The 17,816-nt window shown below is 49.7% G+C and overlaps 1 pseudogene across 1 annotated transcript; it reads right to left on the bottom strand.

The window, feature by feature from the left end:
- Window positions 1-715: 715 nt before the first annotated feature.
- On the bottom strand, window positions 716-17,311 carry LOC144109636 (piwi-like protein 1; annotated as a pseudogene). The gene is made up of 6 exons (XR_013309622.1): window positions 17,108-17,311; window positions 12,833-13,674; window positions 12,321-12,461; window positions 8,136-8,708; window positions 6,950-7,333; window positions 716-1,953 (listed from the first exon to the last, which is right to left on the bottom strand). The product of XR_013309622.1 is annotated as a piwi-like protein 1 (transcript).
- Window positions 17,312-17,816: the final 505 nt, after the last annotated feature.

Raw genomic sequence — 17,816 nt, 5'->3', positions numbered from 1 at the left:
GAGAAATATGAAACGTTACGCTATACATCGTTCAATGAAATAATGCACACCTTGTATAAATCACATAACTGCACTTTTGGCATATCCCAATTCCAGTTAACACCCTTCTTTCTGAAGCAATTAGCATTTTTATGCCCTTTATAATTTGAGAATTTTAGTTCGCATAAAATGCGTGCGACTCAAGTTGGTTGCTTAGTTTCTAATTCCGATAATTCATGCTCAGAAAAGGCCCCTAAGCCAAGAATTTAAAGATCCCTATGCTACATAGTAGAGCTTCCATTGCCATCTGCCTGCTCCTACTGACATACTTAGCCCTTTTCAGGCATGAGCGTTGAAACCCATATCGTAAACTATGATGTTAAGGTAAAAGATCGGGGAAATGTCATAACATTCCACATGTAGAAACCTGGAAGCACTCGGGGGGCTTTCCTGAGCATACTATACAGAAATTACGCGACTATCCTAGCCAGACCAGTACTACTGTTTTTCATAAAGTGTTTGCAGTCGCAATTCAAATCAAAATATCTAAAGACAACATAAGTCTATGCCGGATAATAATTCCATGCCCAGATGCTACATGGAAAAAACTTCAATTTCAGATCCTTACACTGCTTGGTGTAGCACCATTCTTCCGTTTTGAAGACCTAGCTTCCCCTGCCCTCTGCCTGTTTACCCTCACACAAGAAGTTAACCCCTCTTGAGCGCATGAGTGTTCCAAATGGTCCCTTCAACTATGAGACCAAGCAAAGCAGCAAGCAGAGGAATGGGGTTGGTCATCAACTTCTCATGAAGGAACCTCGCAGGATTCAGGGGGCTTTTTTACCAAATGGTAACGGCACAATTTCCCCGACCAAATCAGTTTCATTGAAGTTTTTGTGACAACATTTACATACTATAAGTTTCAATACAAATTTAAAGCAAACCATCATGTAAACACAACAGAACCAAAAAGATTGCTTCAACAACTTTTAAAAGCAGACCATAGAACAACATTCACGTACAAAAAGTTTCAGTACAAAATCAAAGCAAACCAACTTGTCAAGACAACACAAAAACAAAAAAGCTCCTTGCACAACTTTTGGAAGCAAACCAACCAACTGACAACATTTACACACAAAAACTTTCAATACAAATTCAAAGCAAACCAATACAGAATGACCACACAACAAACAAAAAGTTGCTTCAAGAACTTTTGAAAGTAAAGCAACTGACAGCATTTACAGGCAAAAATTCATGGTGGGTGAACAGTGCAACAGAGGCGGGACAAAGGCACTAAAGGACAAAGGCACAAAGGCACAAAGGCCCTCCCTGCTTCTGCCGGCGCTTGGTTCATGAACAGCAATGGCGACATGCGGTGGTCATCACACACACCTGCTTAGCCCCTTTCCGTACTCCTTAGATGCTGTGCGCAGGAGTGCAGAAGAAAGCAGAGGGCGCAAACCTCCCTTCCCACCTTCCTCACAGCAGCGAACGTCGGCAAACACCGAACGCCAGCAGTTTAGAGGTAATACAGGGTAGAGGACAGGCGCGGGTTGTGCTCCGCGTGCATCGATTGGCCGGCGAGGAAGGCCAGCTTGTGGGCGTACTGGCACGGGGCCGGCACGCGGATGGTGCCCGGCCAGTTGAAATACAGGTGGGTCAGCTTGTAGGCCAGGCGCTGCATGTGGTCCGGCTTGAGGCCCGTCGTGTCATAGATGACATTGTAGAGGGTCGGGGCCACGGTGCCCTGGCGCACGCTCTGCGAAACCAGGAAGAAGTCGTACCGCTCGGGGTGCGTCACCTCGCTGTCGACCATGGTGCCCGGCAGCGGGTTGGTCATCACGTGCTCACGGCCCGGCGAAAGAAACGCGTGGAGATGTGCTTCGTCACCACCACGAAAGCCAGCTTGTGCTGCACGCCCGGGAAGAGCGCTTGCAGCGAGGCCACGATCTGATTGATCTCCCACTCCTTCACCTGCGCCGCGCACACCCGAGACACGCTTCATTCGCGCCCGCTGCCGCCACCAGCACCACCTGCCAGTGCATTTCTGCTGACAGCAGAGGACATTGCAAGTTGCGAGAAAGTGACTGAACGATTGGTGGCTCAAAACCAGATAGGTGGAATAAGGTTAAAAGTGCAGAACTGAAAACGGAGAATTTTGAGACCAATTTATAACAGGTAAACAAGATTATGAGATCACTGCAGCACCCGCATTGGAGGAATTCATAAGCATTGACGCCTCATCGCCCCTCTTTCCCACTCTTTGCCTAAATTAGATTCTATCATTGCACATTTTGATTTTATTAACTTGGTTCCACGCTTCGTTTCCAAATCTGGCGCCATGCTTCGCTCCGTCTTCACTTCCGGTTTTTTCAGATTTGGCGGCACGCATTAGCTCCGTCCACTTGCTGTGTTTTCGAATTTCGCGCCACTTTTGCCCCGGCCGCGACCACTTTCGGGACATTTTTGGCTCTAATAAATTAGCCCACATGCACCTCATTATTTCCTCTGCGAGATTTTTTGATGCTGAACGTTGTCACGATGACAAGATCGTAATGACACGAAGCCGTGAAAAATGCCATGCAATTCTTACCCTTTAATGAAAAAAAACCGAGCCAGAGCCTACTGCGCATGCGCTACCCAGGGCTCCAGGTAGCAGCATATAGTAACCAGGAGCTTCACCAGGAGCTTTCACCCAAGCCCCAGTGGCAGCCATGTATGTGTAGATTTAAGAAACGTGGTGGAATCCCGCGCGTAAGTCTAATCTGCTTATCGCCACTTGCTCGGGCTTCCAACATCCAATTTACATGTTTCACATCAGACAGCCTCCGTCATCTCATGTGGAAACCAACAAAAACATTATGCTAAAACTTTCGATTACCGCACTGTATTGCCGCGAGCCTGGTCCCGAGCAAGACGTGGATGCCTGTCACATACTTTCTAGCCATGATGACATCCTCATGGAAAATTGGCCGCCCACGCAGATGCCATCTGCAAAGTTTCCAATATCTGCAACTTTTCTCATGCTACTCGGAAATCCCGGGAATCAAATCATTGCGCACGTACATGGCATATGCTCAGAGCCCAACGTCTTGATTCCTACACCTACTCTATTAGTCCGAAATTCAGCCTGCCTTGCTACAAAAAGTTACCGTTCTTGAAAAAAATCTAAGTTTACTGTGGAATAAAAGCTTTCTGTAATCACTGCAACGCATCGGCAATAAGTTAAGCGTGGTCCACTACAGCACTTTCCTGCTTGATCACTCTTCCAACACAGAGGCCGCATCATCTCCAGTGGACACGAAATGTGAAAATACCCGCGTAGTCTGAAATGTAAATGCAAGTTAAAGAATAGCTTGTAAATATTAATTAGCCACCGGTGGTCTAAATTATCTCCGGGCCCTTTACTGCACCATATCTCGCAGCTCTCATGCAGCTTTGTTACGGTCAGTGCCAAACGTTTTTAGGGGATTGAGTATACATCTCGTTCGGTCGAAAAGCCGCCGTCGTATTCGGCCCCTAAATAATTGGGGCTGCGAAAAACAAATCTTACCATGCCAAGCGTTTTCCGCACAATGTTTCGCGCAGCATAAACGTACTAAGATCGAGCCTAGCTCGCGGTAGGAATTCTACCCGGCGTTTTATAATCGGTGCTGCGTAAAAAATCCTATCATGCCGATTTGAGGTTCTAGTGATCGACGATTAACTGGTGTGGGATAGGCGATGAGGAGTTCATGAAATAACTGAGTTTAATTGAAGAACTGGTACATTAAAGAAAAGAATAAAATGTAAGAAGTGGTGTTCAAATATGTCAACATTCTCAGAATTATAAGCCAATGCTTGACGATGCTAATTAATACAATTTAGGGTGTGTGACTGATCAATTATTTAACTGAAACAACTGAAAAAAAAAGAAAAATGCGTTCAAAGGTGTCAAAGTGCTGAGAATGGAAAGCCTAACACACTCCGCTATCGCGTGATACCATTAATGCGAAGCTTAAGTGTCCTCTCCAATTTCTTTTAATGTGGTAGCATTAAATGAACCATGAAGGCGAAAAACTTGCCAGCAGTGTCTACGTGAAGCATCCACCTTAAAGGGACTTCCCTCTCTCCACCCTCCACCTGTCAACTGTCCTCCTGCAGGGGAGAGGCGCAAGACGTGGGTCGATGGATGAGGATGAGGAGCAGACCCCCGCTCAGAATATATAGCCTCCCAAAGAACGATGTGTGCGAAATTGAAGCTTCCTGGATCCATTCCTTCTCGCACAGCTCAGGAAGAACAACATGGTTCTCAAAGGCTGCGTTTGAAACGGCCACCTTCCAATGCAGAGCTATCCCTTACCAAAATTTCTTTACACAGTCAATAGACTGACCATTTACTTCTGTCTATAATGTCTATAGACTGTTTATGAACAAATGCTATAGACTCTCCTCAGACTTTTGTCTATAATGTCTATAGACTGTTAATGGACAAATGCTAGAGAAAAGTCTGTAGGCAATACTAATCCTATGGGCAGTCTATACACATTCTATAATTCTATGGCCATACACTTTTTGATGACTTTTGTCTTCAGACAGATTATATACTATGAACAGACAAAAAGAAATATCTATATGAAGGCAATAGAGACTATAACAAGTTTATAGGCTATCTATGGACCATTTTGTAAAGGCCTGATATCGCATAACCACTCCCGCATTGCGCCGGTAGTGGTAAGAGGACTCGCCGCAATCTCAGATTTTGCATAGAAAACAACTGGAGTAGACTGGGTAGTGGGAGACAATGGACTCAGAACTGGAATAGAAATATAATTAGAATAAAATGAAAAATGAAATAGACTGGTGAGGCAAAGAAGAATGCTGTCATATTTCTTCTGCATCAGTCCATCTGATCGCTCTAAAATGTTTTTTCTTCCCTGCTACGAAACACGCTATAGCAAAAACGTTTATCAATAACTTGCAGTTTGACAGGGCCAAAATGACAAAGTCTGTCTCGCCGGGACGTTTTAGCACCCGTAAAGTGCTTGCCGAGATGCAATGAATCCTCGAGCTCATGTATTTATTACCAGTTGTGACGAACGCCACAAAACAGGTCAATCATGTTATTATCTAGAAAGATGGTTAGACACATTCCTTCTGCGACCTTCAAAGGCCGGTCCAGGCGGGAGAGATAAGATGATGCGACGCCTGCACTATCCAAGCCATGCAGTTTTCGAAGCCATACGGTGCCATATATCAAGCCATAATCACGTCTTCGAAATTCGATTTTCTAGAAGCCGCAAGGAGAATGTGGGTGTGCTTCTCGACCAGTAAATGATGGAAACTTAATAACTGACATCCCCTGCAGAGAACTTCTGCAGACAGTAATAGATTCTCGATGCATTTCTACTGAAAGTCGACAGAAACTCTTGGATTTTTTTTAGGAGATGGCATTAGCATCGGCCAGCTACGTATCTCTCATTAAGACTATCGGAATAACCACAATAGTTATGTAGCAAGCGAAAACAATTTAGCTAAGCAGCTTACCTGTAAACCTGATTCGCTTGTATTTGGATGTTTATGGTTTACGGATTACATGGGTTTAACGGCACAAAGCGACTTAGGCTATGAGGCACGCCGTACTGAAGGGCTCCGGAAATTTTGGATGTTCGCCACTACTACAGTTACAGCGCAAAATACCTGCACTACGAACCTGCATTACACTCCAAATGCACCTACATTATTTGATTTTATTTACATAATACTGCAGAGCTCGAGTGGTCCAGGAAGGATGGGCAAAAACTAGAAAGAATCAACATTCGCGAAGCCAAGAAATAACAATACAGTTCAATGGCCAGAGTACAAATACTGAAGAGAACATTTAAGCTCCGCCTTAACGATATGAGGCGACAGCAAAAAAAGGTTTATTCCTATATATGCAGAAGGTCATTTTCTACATTCATAGAACCGTGGGACACCTCATACCCCTCCTGGCGTAGTGGTTCAGCGGTTAACCAATGAGAAACGTGCCTGCGCCCTTGTGCGCCCCAGGTTTCTCTTTTTGAGCGACCAATGATTAATTGCCATCTGGGATGGTGAGTAGCTTGCTCCCTATCCGGTAGGCAGGTTGCGACGACGCCGCAAGGCCAAGTGACCTAGATGGCCCACCTGCCTCCTGTGTTGCTCTGTGGGCGCCACCTGCCAAAGTCATGCTCGTGAATTTACTTACGTTTGTCAAGGACGCGTCCGTATGCAATGAAATCAAACTGACCACAAAAGTTGCCAGGTGACCTCGCTACATTACAGCAAAAGTAGTTGCGTAGCGCCTGAATAGACACCTATATTTTCGACTCGTTATATATGTGCTAGTATAGCGGCACCATTTGCATAAATTCTAGGGGCCACCAGCAAGTAGCAGAATGTTCAAAGTGGTGCCAAATGACCCGACATGCTCCGAAGGACCAAACTGCTAATTGAGATGAAGCCCAAATTATGTGCCAGATTCGCACCGATGATCTCCCCGCCCCAAACCGTAAATTACGAGGATGTTCAGGCGGCCATTGGGGCCTAACAGCCTGTCGGAGGGCATTCCGCTGGGTGTCAAACGATTCGTCCGGTTGTGCTGCACACGTTTAAAAGATTCGTTATCTGATTTATCAAGGAAATATACCGGATATAGCAAAGCTGGCTGTAAATTGCAATAGTAGTGCAAAATCCATGAGGTAGACGGCGCTGCTTGTGTCTTAGAAGGGAAGTTTCCGAAAGAAAACATACGCGAACATTCGTATTTATTCTTCTTCATGTTTGAAGATCAGCACACCGATGCAAATACGAAGCTCCCGTAGCTAAATCCATGAAGTCGTACACTGGGGCAGCGTTGGCGGAGAATGTTTTCGCTCACAAGGCCAATGCCTGGTGTTCTGGGTAACAATGCCTCTGACGCTGTCGCGTTAAAACTGCAGGTAAACAGAGTACCACCAGAAATGCTCACCTGGGGGATCTGTCCGTCGGACACCCCGACGCGGAAGAAGATGATGCGGTCGGGTGAAGCGCCGTCATTGCACTGCGAGTACTTGCGCAGCGCGTCACGCAGCAGCGAGGCAAGCGAGTGGCCCAGCCCCTCGTGGGTGTCGTGGAAGGAGACGCGCGAGTACCACCGCGTCAGGCTCTTGTTTATGCTGGTCACGAAGGCGCCCGCCGAGCGATGGGGTGAGCTCGAGTCGCGGTAGGTGTCGTAGCCGATCACCATGGTGCTGACCAGAGGGATCTCCAGGCACCAGGCCTCGCCGCCCAGCTTGCAGTTCAGCTGCACCGCCACCTTGGTGGCCACCGAGCGGATGTTCTTGCGGTTGCCGATGGTGCGCGCGAGGATCACCTGGAAAGTGCAGCGAAAACAATAAGCGCCATCGGCACCATTATGCACTGTACTGCATTAGCCATGGCTTTGCTTTCTTCAGTCTACTTGCCCCATCTGTCCCAGTCTACTTGCCTCATCTGAACCCACAGCTCCTTGCTACGTTGACACTTACATACACGTCGACCAACGTTCACACCCAGACAGCCCGCGCATCGCACTTGGCGTAACTGTTTACAGCGCAGCGAAAAGAGGCAACAGCTAATCTTGACAGTAATATAGATTACAGCACGACCAACTAGACAGTGTCGCTCCTAGCCAGAGAATTGCTCGGTGCTCACCACGTCAAATGAAGTGATTATTCTCTTTACGCACAGCGTTCCCGCCAGTTATGACTAACAGGAGCCTCCATTTATACAAATGAAACCAACCGAAGAACTCAAATGAGGTGACTATAAATTATTTGAGTCTTGAAAAGCAGACCACATCAACGCGCACCACACATTCCCTATTTTGCACAAAAAGGGCGAAGCGAACTCTCATTCCAACTGATTACAATTGCGTTTCAAGGAAGCTGGACTCGGCGCTCTATAATAATGATAATAATAAATCTTGTTGGCATCAAATATAATTTAAAGGAAGCCAGAGGTCTGCAGAAAAAGCTGTAATGAGGACAGCTTGTTGAAGCCGCAGGCCCCCTGTACAATGGTCATCTTACAGCACCGAAAAACAGACTCCGGAGAAGTGTCGAAAAGTAATTCCAGAGTTTTGACTGGATCTCGCTACCCGCTTCGGGCGACAAAGAACAATAGCCTCGGCCGACCTGCGTGTGGAGGCCGAGGTCGACGCAGGCCTCCTTCTTGATCAGGTCGTAGCGGTCCTTCCGGTTGTTGGGAAGCACGATCAAAGCCAGCTGAATATTGCCCGCTCTGGCTAGCTGGCGCAGGGCTTCCACGAAGCCGCTGGGCCGGTCGTCGTCCAGCAGCACCAGGCGTGGTTGGCTGATCTTGACGCCCATGGGCGGGCACACGGACATCAGGGTGCGCACGAACTCCGTCACGTTGGCCTCCTCGCGACGGTGGCAGAGGACGATCCAGGACTCGACGGCGACGGCCACGTGCAGCGGCCGGTCGCGCGTCTCGCGCGAGAAGTCGGCCGTGGCCGCGCTGTAACGGTACGCGTTGCTGCTCTGCATCAGCTTCTCGGGCGGCAGCACGCGGGCGTCGATTCTGACGAGCGAGTCGTCGAACCGGATCCCCCAGCTGTCCATATCGTTGCGGATAGCGTCGTTGTTGTTGATGCGGTCCATGAACTCAAGCAGGTTCCGCACCCGTTTGGAAGGCTCCACGCGGGTGTGCTGAGCCAGGTCCCGCATCACGGACACGTTGGCGCGCATCTGCGAGGCAATTAAGGGCCCGTTAGACAGCAACTGTGGTTTGCGGTCTATGGCCGCCCCAAAGCAACTCAGGCTATGACGGAAGCCGTAGTGGAGGGTCTTCGGATAATTTCAACATCCTGGAGTTCCTTAACGTGCACTGTCAATGCACGGTACGGGAGCCTCCATAAATTCGCCTCCATCGAAATGCGACCGCTCCGGCAGGGATCGAGCCCGTGTCTTTCGGGTCAGCAGGCGAGAACCATAACCACTCAGCCACCGCGGTGGCGGACAGCGACACCTATTTGGGTAGCTTCAATGGTTCAGAGACCGCCAAAGATTTTCGGTCGGGTCCCAGAAGGCCCGTATACCCATTATATGCTAAACCACTTTTAAAAATGGCGCAAACTAGACTTTGTACGAGCACATGTGCCCTTAGCGACCACGACACAGCGCGGGGTCCGTAAACTTCAAGTTCTCACAAACTGCATACATTCATGTAGGCATGGCTTAAACTGTGCACGCTTTATGGTTCTACAAGGAACGGTAAAAGATGCTGACGCCTTCCCGTCCCCAAGCCCGTTGCTCCAAAGAAGTTTGTAGCGCATTCAAAGCAATTCGAACACAAATCTTATGAAGAAGAAGCACAAACCCCATTTTTGCTTTCCAAGCTTTCAATTTTAAATTCAGGATTTTAGTACATACTAAGTCCTATGCATTTTGCGGTACCAGTTTTGTAAGGCAGTAAAACCTCGTCAAGCCAGTTCAAGGCGTACTCGCATGAGCAAAACGTGCGCTTAGGAAGTTGCAGCACGAAATGCCGCGCCTCCGCTTCCATTCAGCCTCATATCCTGATGCCCGCTCACGGCGTAGTGGCTTATCGCGAACGTTTCGGTTAACGCGTACTAATCGCGTAAAAGGTGGAATGGATATCTCGTAGCACACCCAAGAGTACGCCGCGCATCGTAACGAAGCAAGCTTCACGGATAATACGTTGATGCGGATACAGCGTAGCACGCTTGAAGCTGCTGACACGCTCGGAGAGCGATCACTTATGTGACCTAACAAAACACCTCTCCTTCGCCCGCGGGGTGGGAGGAAAGGGAGCGAAGCTCGGAATGCTTACCACCGCCGAAGATAACGCCTGCGAAGTACTCGTAAAAGTTTACACCGGAAAGGTACTCTAGAAACTGTCGCCTTTTGCATGCATAGAGAAAGACAGTCCATTTGAGGCGTCACTATAGCGTTGTCCGATAGCGACACTGTTGCCTCTGTCACTGTCGAAACGCCATATTGAAAAACTTAAGATGAGCTTCGCCTGTTCAACCAAAACGGCCGAGGCCTAGCGGTGAAATCAGCCGGCGTCTAGTGGGGAAATTTAGAGCCGACTGAAACGCCCTGGAAGCTGCGCAAGTATAGCCTCCAGGCATATAATAGAATAACGAATTTATGTGGTCATGCGCGAAAAAAAATGATAGAGAATTTTCACCTAAATTGTTTAAATGTGGGGAAGCAGAACTGCATAAACCCTAGCTATTGAAATGCAACCGCATGAAAATACTCGGCACGGCATGAGCTGTTGCTCACGTGATTCCGACACTGACGGCTGTAGCGCACTTTGAGCGGGGATGGCGAAGCGCGCAGGCGACGCGTTATGGGTGAGAGTTTTGGCCAAGTGGTGGCGCTAGGATTGTAAACGATGGCGGCACCGTCGACAGTGATGGCACAAAGCCACAAACAGCGCAAAACCTTGCTTCAGGATAACCCATGCATAATAGTGTTTTCGAACTAAAACGGTACAGTACGGTACTTGGGGTTTAACGTCCCACAGCAACAAAAGCCATGAGGGAGGCCGTTATAGAGGGCGCGAAGTAATTTACATCGCCTGGTCTTCTAACGGCGTCCGTGTGTTCCGTCCTTGGTGCAATGACCCTATTATTGATGCAGTACTAAGTTCAATACCATAGTAATATGACGTAACATGAAATAATATGTCAGGTGTCGCCACGCAGTCGTCACGCCCGCGTTTCGGGCTGGAACCAACCAGTGCGGACCGAAGTGAACCTGCCCGTTCCGTGAACACCTTCGGAATACAGCCTCAAGTATCCACGCCACGAAGTAAAATATCAATTGTAAATTGAGGGAGTTTAAACTCCGCATTATTGTCTACCACTTGGTTTTCTTTAACGGCCGCTCACATCGCACAGTACCTGGGCACCTTCGGCGTTCCGCCCCCATCGAAGCGCGCAGCCGTGAGCCCAGGTCTTAAGGCTCAGTGGCCGAGCGCTCTTACCACAGGGCCACCGCGGAGGGTGGAGTAGCATTGCATTCACAGCAGACGCGCTCTACTCTAAACAGGACGACTGGTACTTCAGTAGAGTAGACCAGCGCATTCGATAGACGACGTCACGAATGACGCAGTGGCAGATGGTAATGCACTGCGACAGCCATGCTCCCGTTGTCTCGAGCGCTCTCCTGCCTCTGATCCTGTAAGCAACAGGTGGCACTTATTCTATATAAGCTGACTAAGCAGAGCTACCCTGACCAGCTTAACCACTTAATCGGCGAAAGCTGTTATTCCTTTCGTTTAGCTCTGCATTTGGCCCTGGAATCTCTTTTGTCAATCATAAGCGATAACCTATAGTCAAATATAAGACAAGAAAAAAGCGGTTTTCCCCCGTCACAGGTCCTCTTGCGACCACTGGCATCAGCCGGTGGTCCTCACGACCTTGTTAGCGTGACAATGCAAGGAGTCGCAGATGAAAAAGGGATAGCTTCCTCACTGCACTGAGGCGCCGCTCACTCCATTGTCATGAGAATCGGCCGACGCCATTGGCTGGAAGGATGTCCTTTGATGGGGAGAAGCCGCTTCGTTCTTGAGGTGTATCCGACTGTAGCCGTGGTCATGAGAATAAGCGAATTCTTATCTAGCGACCTATCACCTCCCACCTTCTCTACCATCCCTCTAGTACTTGCCCAGCCCCTCTCCGCTTTATGCTGAAAGCTGGATTTCCCTATTTGCACACTGCAACCTGTCAACTGTAGCAAGCAGGTAATATGTGAATTGAATTAAATTAAGCTCCTAAGGCTGACGCTGTTGTAGATCACGCGGTAGAATGCAGGGCTTTATGACCAAACTACATCTATATCAGCTGCCGCTTTAACGGCTGACGCTGACAAGGAAAAAAACTAGTGACAAACAGCCGTATAGGTGTCGAACAGCCGTATAGGCATTGTTGGACTAGAGTTCCTGGCACTATGGCTAGCTGATTAGAAGGGCCATGAGGTTTGCCACATGACAAATTGACAAACGTTTCCGTTTGCCGCACATTAAAAGAGAACACAGCTGCAACTGTTACGGTGTTCAACTTTACACACTTTCCCCTTACCGCACCGCGCCGTCACTGCAGAGCCCTATGCGTCGTGCCGCGGTACCTCATCCTCTCCCACCACTCTGCGTTGTATTTCCAAGTTGTTTTTCCACGCTCGCCGAGCAGCGCATCAATGGCCTTATCCCTCCCCGCCTCCTCCTTAAACCCCCGGCCAAGTCGCGAACACAGGAGTTATACCCATTATAAACAGCGGCCGCCGTAGAAAAGGTCAAACAGTACTACGTTCAAACCGATTGCCCACCTCGTCAGTGAGTCCCGTCAGGACACACAGCTCCGGCACCAGGTAGATGCTCTGCGTGCGGCCGGCGCGTAGGTCCTTTTCCTTGGGACGGACCACCAGCAGCGGCTGGCGCATGTCGCGGATGCGCCTCTCGTACTGGTCCTGCACATGGCATCGCCCAAGGACAGACGGGATGAGTCGTACCAGCAGCAATACTGCTAAGCACACCAACCCTCAAACACGCTGGGCTTTGCAGCACAAGGATAACTGTTTGAGGAAAATGAATGAGCTGCATGCCAGATAGGTACTGGTTTGTCACAAAAAGACGACATCAAAGGACGGAAAACGCGATTCAGGCAGAGGCGGCTGAGCCAGATGGAGAGACAAACTTAGAAAAATTCGGGTACCACTTCGGAATGGACCCTCCTGGCATAATGCATTGGAAGAAGTTTCTGATGTAATGGCGACGACGCCACCAGATAATTGACCACTTTGCACAGAACCTATAACATGCCTCTAGTAGCAACACGTACCCGGTAGTAGTCGGCGTATGTCTTGGACCCCTCCTTGGTTTCAAAAGTGAAGGCTGGGTTCTTTTCCCAGTCAATGTCGTCCACCCTGTAGGTCTTGTTGTTGTAGGGCGTCATGCAATGCAGCCGGCCACCCGTTTCACGCACTCGTTCTTGTAGTTCGGAACGTGCTGGATCTGAGACATGAGGTAGAAGACGCTGTCGCGACGCAGCACCTTGTGCAGTGTGTCCGTGACCAACAGGTCACCCGCATCGTGCTGACCAATGGCCGTGACGAGCCCCTGCCGCAGCTCGAGTGCGTGCTGCGGAATGCTCGCCACGGCGCGCTTGTCGAAGAAGTACCGGTTGATCTGCACAAAGTCCAGGCGCTCCAGGTTGCGGCGCATCTGCGTGTTGAAGAGGCGCAGCAGCTCCGGGTTGAATGGGGCCAGTTCGTGGACCCACTTGAAGCGGACGCAGATGATCATGCCGTCGGTGCGCCGCTGCGGGAACACCTCGGTGATGTCCTGGCTCAGCCGCTTGGGCGACTTCAAGTCAGACATGCCATCGAACACGAGGCACTTGTCGAACATGTCCATGTAGTCCACGAGCAGGGCGCGCCGCATGCGACTAGACTCCACCGTCGGCGTGAACTCTACGTGGTACTGGTGTATGCAGCACTGGGGCATGGAAAGGAGCCGGAAGTAGTTGGCCACAACCTTGATGGGGCTGCCCGAAGTGCCCCTCTTGTTGTCGATGTGCGCAGGTAGCGTCTCGACGACGGCGAACTCGTCGCGGCGACGCCGGGTTTCTTGGCGGCCGCAGTCGCCACTGTCTCCAGGTGTAACGGCTGGTGCGAACTGGAACTGATGCAAGCAGACATACAGAGAGAGGGAAGGAGACAGCTTTGCACACAAAGCCGCCGCTCACAATAAGGATATACTTAAATTTACACGAATGCGCAAAGTCTGCTTAAGAGCACAATTACGAAACCCTACCCATGTCCTCTGTTCTTCTCTCCATTTTTCACCCGCCGCGGTGGCTGAACGGTTAGGGCGCTCGATTATCGAGCAGGAGTACCCTGGTTCGATCCGTCGTGGGCGGTCGCGTCTCGGTGAAGGCGAAACGCAAAAGGTGCCTCTGTGCTGTGCAATGTCGGTGCAGGTTAAAGATACCGAGGTCGTAGAAATTATTCCGGAGATCTCCACATGGCACCTCTTACTTCCCTTCTTCTTTCACTCCCTTTATCACTTCCCATACAGCGCGGTTCGTGTGTGCGCCGAGATATGTGAGACAGTTACTTCGTCATTTCCTTTCCTCAAAAAGCAGCTTTCCCTCTATTTTTCAGTATTTTTATTATTCGTCGTCACTTTTGTTAACTTTTACTATTTCGTTTTTGTAATTTGTTTTTTTTTGTTTCATTTCTCTTTTTTATTTTAACGTTTTTGTTTTCTTTTATATCATTGCATATACGTTAATTGCTTGTGAACTGTTGCTTAGCCTTTTTATTTATTAACCACACAACTTGTGATTGACAGTTCGTACTAAAAATTTCCGTGCACAACTTCCGTCCACGGCACTCATGAGCGTAGGCAGGGTTACGCCTTAACTAGTACTCCTCTTGAGGTGATCAACGAGGTGATCTTGAATACTGCAACAACCCGTACAACCGTTACATCAGATACGCGCTGGTGTAAAAACTCCTGCTCTTTTTGACTGCTGCAAATCGGTCCAAGCAATATGGCTGCCAAGCACATCAAACTAAGGCTCTAAAACAATAAAAGTGCCTTCAGTGCGGGCATCGCATATTAAAAAGCTCAGAACCACTTTCTGGCGACGCTGAACCTCTGCACCCAACTTTCACGAAGAGTCGCAATCCTGCACACCGTGGTGCTAACACATCGGAGGGGACCACCCCCTTTCAATACAAGGTGCTCTGTCCGTCAGCGGAGACCGAGTTATTATACAGGCGGTCTATGGTCACCGAATTCATCTTCGATGAACGCTGGTCCATACCCTTGCAACCGACGCCCATAATGACGCGGAAAACCCACAAAACTCAACCTACCTCACTCCATAGCACTCCGGTCGGACCACACCTTAAGTGATCGCCTGCCCCATCCGCACCTGGACCCAGATCGGAAGGGGCACCGACACTCGTCCTGCCTCATACGGCAGCTTTAGTCCTCAGTCATACGGCAACTTGGGCCAGATTATAACGATTTCCAGTGCACATTACCTCACCGCATCCCCCTTCCCGATCACACCGGACACCTGCGCCGCGGAGCAAGCGTACAGCAGCTGAGGTCTCACCATCCAATCCGACATTCATTCATTGAAAAGCTCACCTTGTTCTAGTGCGAGCTGCCCAAGTCAACACCTGCTAAGCCAAGTATCATCATAGGCAGGACCATCCTGGACTTCTCCCTGGCTTTGTACCACCCAAGCAAACTTCATCCAACAACCCTTCATCAAGTACTTGTCTCGAACAGCAATGAGCTGCCTTTAAGGAGTGTTTGGCATCATACGAACAACAAATCTCCTGCATAACGCAAAGCATAACCAGCCTGAAATCAATGGTCGCGAACATTCTCAAAGTCGTAAATCCTCTCGTCTCCCGCATTTTCAGGATACGATCTATATTTTTTGAGGACACAGGCAAGATTGAGATAGGGCGGCAATTGTTTATGTAATCACGCCGGCCTCCTTTATGTATAACTATGACTTTAGCTATCTTTAAGCTATCAAAAAATTAAATCTTCCTTACCAAGCAACAACTCACACGGCTCGCTTCTGCCTAAACAATTTACACGAAGCTTCTCTCCATCTCCCCAGTCAACATCAGACTACATGACACCGGTCTCTTCTACCTCTTACCTGCCTTCCTGGCGTTCACCGGAACCGACAGATTGCATGATTATCCGGCGCCTTCCAAGGGACCCCTGGCTACTTCGTCATTTCAGCCTTTCCCCATTCGATCTCTCTCTTTGACGTTACCAATACCAACGCCTCATCTAACCTAGTATTTTCACCCTGCCCCATCGCATGACATCAAGGCTAGACGAAGACAGGCGGCTCGTACGCGCGACACATCACACAACTCCGTGCCGCAACCAGATGGTGGCATACAATGACGCGGTGGTCTCATATTCACACGGACTGGGCACTGCAACGTACGCGATGTGTACAGTCCCACACGCTCTCGTGTCACATATACACCTCCACCCCATACGGTTCCACCCAGCCCAATGCTTCCACCCTGGAAACTATCCCAGCTGGGCACATCATCATCTCCTTCACTCAATTACCCCAGTATCAGTATACACAATATACACTGGCAACAAGGATATGCTACTCTTTCTCTTCGAAGCGCACAATGTCGGAGGGCCTATACGGCGACCTCAGTGAAGCCTTCCGTACCCCACACACGGTGACAGTGAGGTAGATTTCTGGCCATGCTTGGACCGCAGGAAAGGAGGTGATACTATGAACAGTATCGAAGTCTCTTCATTTTGCCCGCGAAAACAGACGGAAAAGGCGACACCTGCGCTGTACGGCCACCATCTTAGCGTAGAAAAGCCCCGTTTCCAGTTGAAGCAGCTTCTCGTCTTTAGATTATTGCACTAAGACGTTTAATGTATACGGGCGAACGTCGGCAAGTTGTCTTCTGTGTCACCACTGTGAAATGCCATATTGAGGGCCAACTGGGGGGTTATTTTCATTTCATTATATAGAGTTAATGAATTTGAAAGCAACATGCATATGCGCATAGTTACAGAGTAACACTTAAGTTCTCGTGTAGCACTACGACGCGAATCCCAGGTAACGGGCCTTTAACAGATGATGTTATGAATTGAAATGCCCCCGGTTGCATGTTCTTCCGCTCTCTCCATACTTTGCACAATCCGCGTTCACCCTCCCTTGCCTACTGTAGTAACTCTTCGGACGGTTTCCGTGGCAGCCATCTTTCAGTTGCGAATTACTACTACTACGACCCAAAACCCAGGGGTGCCGCCGCGGTGGCTCAGTGGTTATGGAGTTCGGCTGCTGACCCGAAAGACGCGGGTTGGATCCCGTCACGTCCGCCGTGGTCGAATTTCCATGGAGGAGAAATTCTAGAGGTCCGTGTACTTTGCGATGCCAGTGCATGTTAAAGAACCCGAGGTGGTCAAACTTTCCGGAGCCCTTCACTACGCTCATAGCCTCAGTCGCTTTGGGATGCTAAACCCCATACACCAAGGCCTACAACATAGGCAACGGCCCTTGAACAGCTGTCGCTGTAAACAAGAGATAACTCACATGCGGGAACACATCTGAAGGCGCCTTCGCCGCCATCTGCTGGTGGTGCGCCCCGTGTCCGATGGCCACCCTGTCGATGGAGAACGACAGGCCCTCCATGCTGTCGAGGGCGGGCATCGACGGCGCCACCGAAGGCGCCGGCAAGGACACCGTCGCAGGCCTCAAAACACCAGGCGTCCTTGGCAAAGCCGCTGGTGGCGCCATGGCAGCAGGAAATTGAGGCACCGTAGGTGCCGCCTGTGCTCCGGGCAATACGACCACGGACCGTGCCCTGCCGCGCGAACGGCCGCGAGCGCGACCGAGGGGCGGAGGTGCTTGACCGCCGCTGTTTTTGTCCATCTGGCTCTACAACAAGCCGCTGATTTACAGCGATGCCCACTCGTTGCGGAGGTGTTGAAGGCAAGACCCGTCAAGGGCGAGACGGCTTAGGTCTATGTGCTCGCCTCGTTGACTCGAAAGCGGGAATGGTGCGCACCAGAAGCCCTGCGGCGACGAACAAAGACACGATCGTCTCTTTCAAAATGCACACAGGACAAAAAGAGCATATATGGGGAGGCAACTGCATGGCACCCGTACACGAGCGCTGATGTTCAGAACCCGTTTTTTTTACCTTCAAGGGATAACACGATCTGCACCTCAGCCTCCGCGGTGGCACTGTGGTTATGGCGCTCGGCTAATGACGCTAATGACGCGGGTTCGATCCCGGCCG

The sequence above is a fragment of the Amblyomma americanum genome, chromosome 11, assembly GCF_052857255.1.
Source record: "Amblyomma americanum isolate KBUSLIRL-KWMA chromosome 11, ASM5285725v1, whole genome shotgun sequence".
Classification (NCBI taxonomy): domain Eukaryota; kingdom Metazoa; phylum Arthropoda; class Arachnida; order Ixodida; family Ixodidae; genus Amblyomma; species Amblyomma americanum.
Note: the sequence above shows the minus strand (reverse complement) of the source record. Positions and strands in the feature narration are given on the sequence as shown.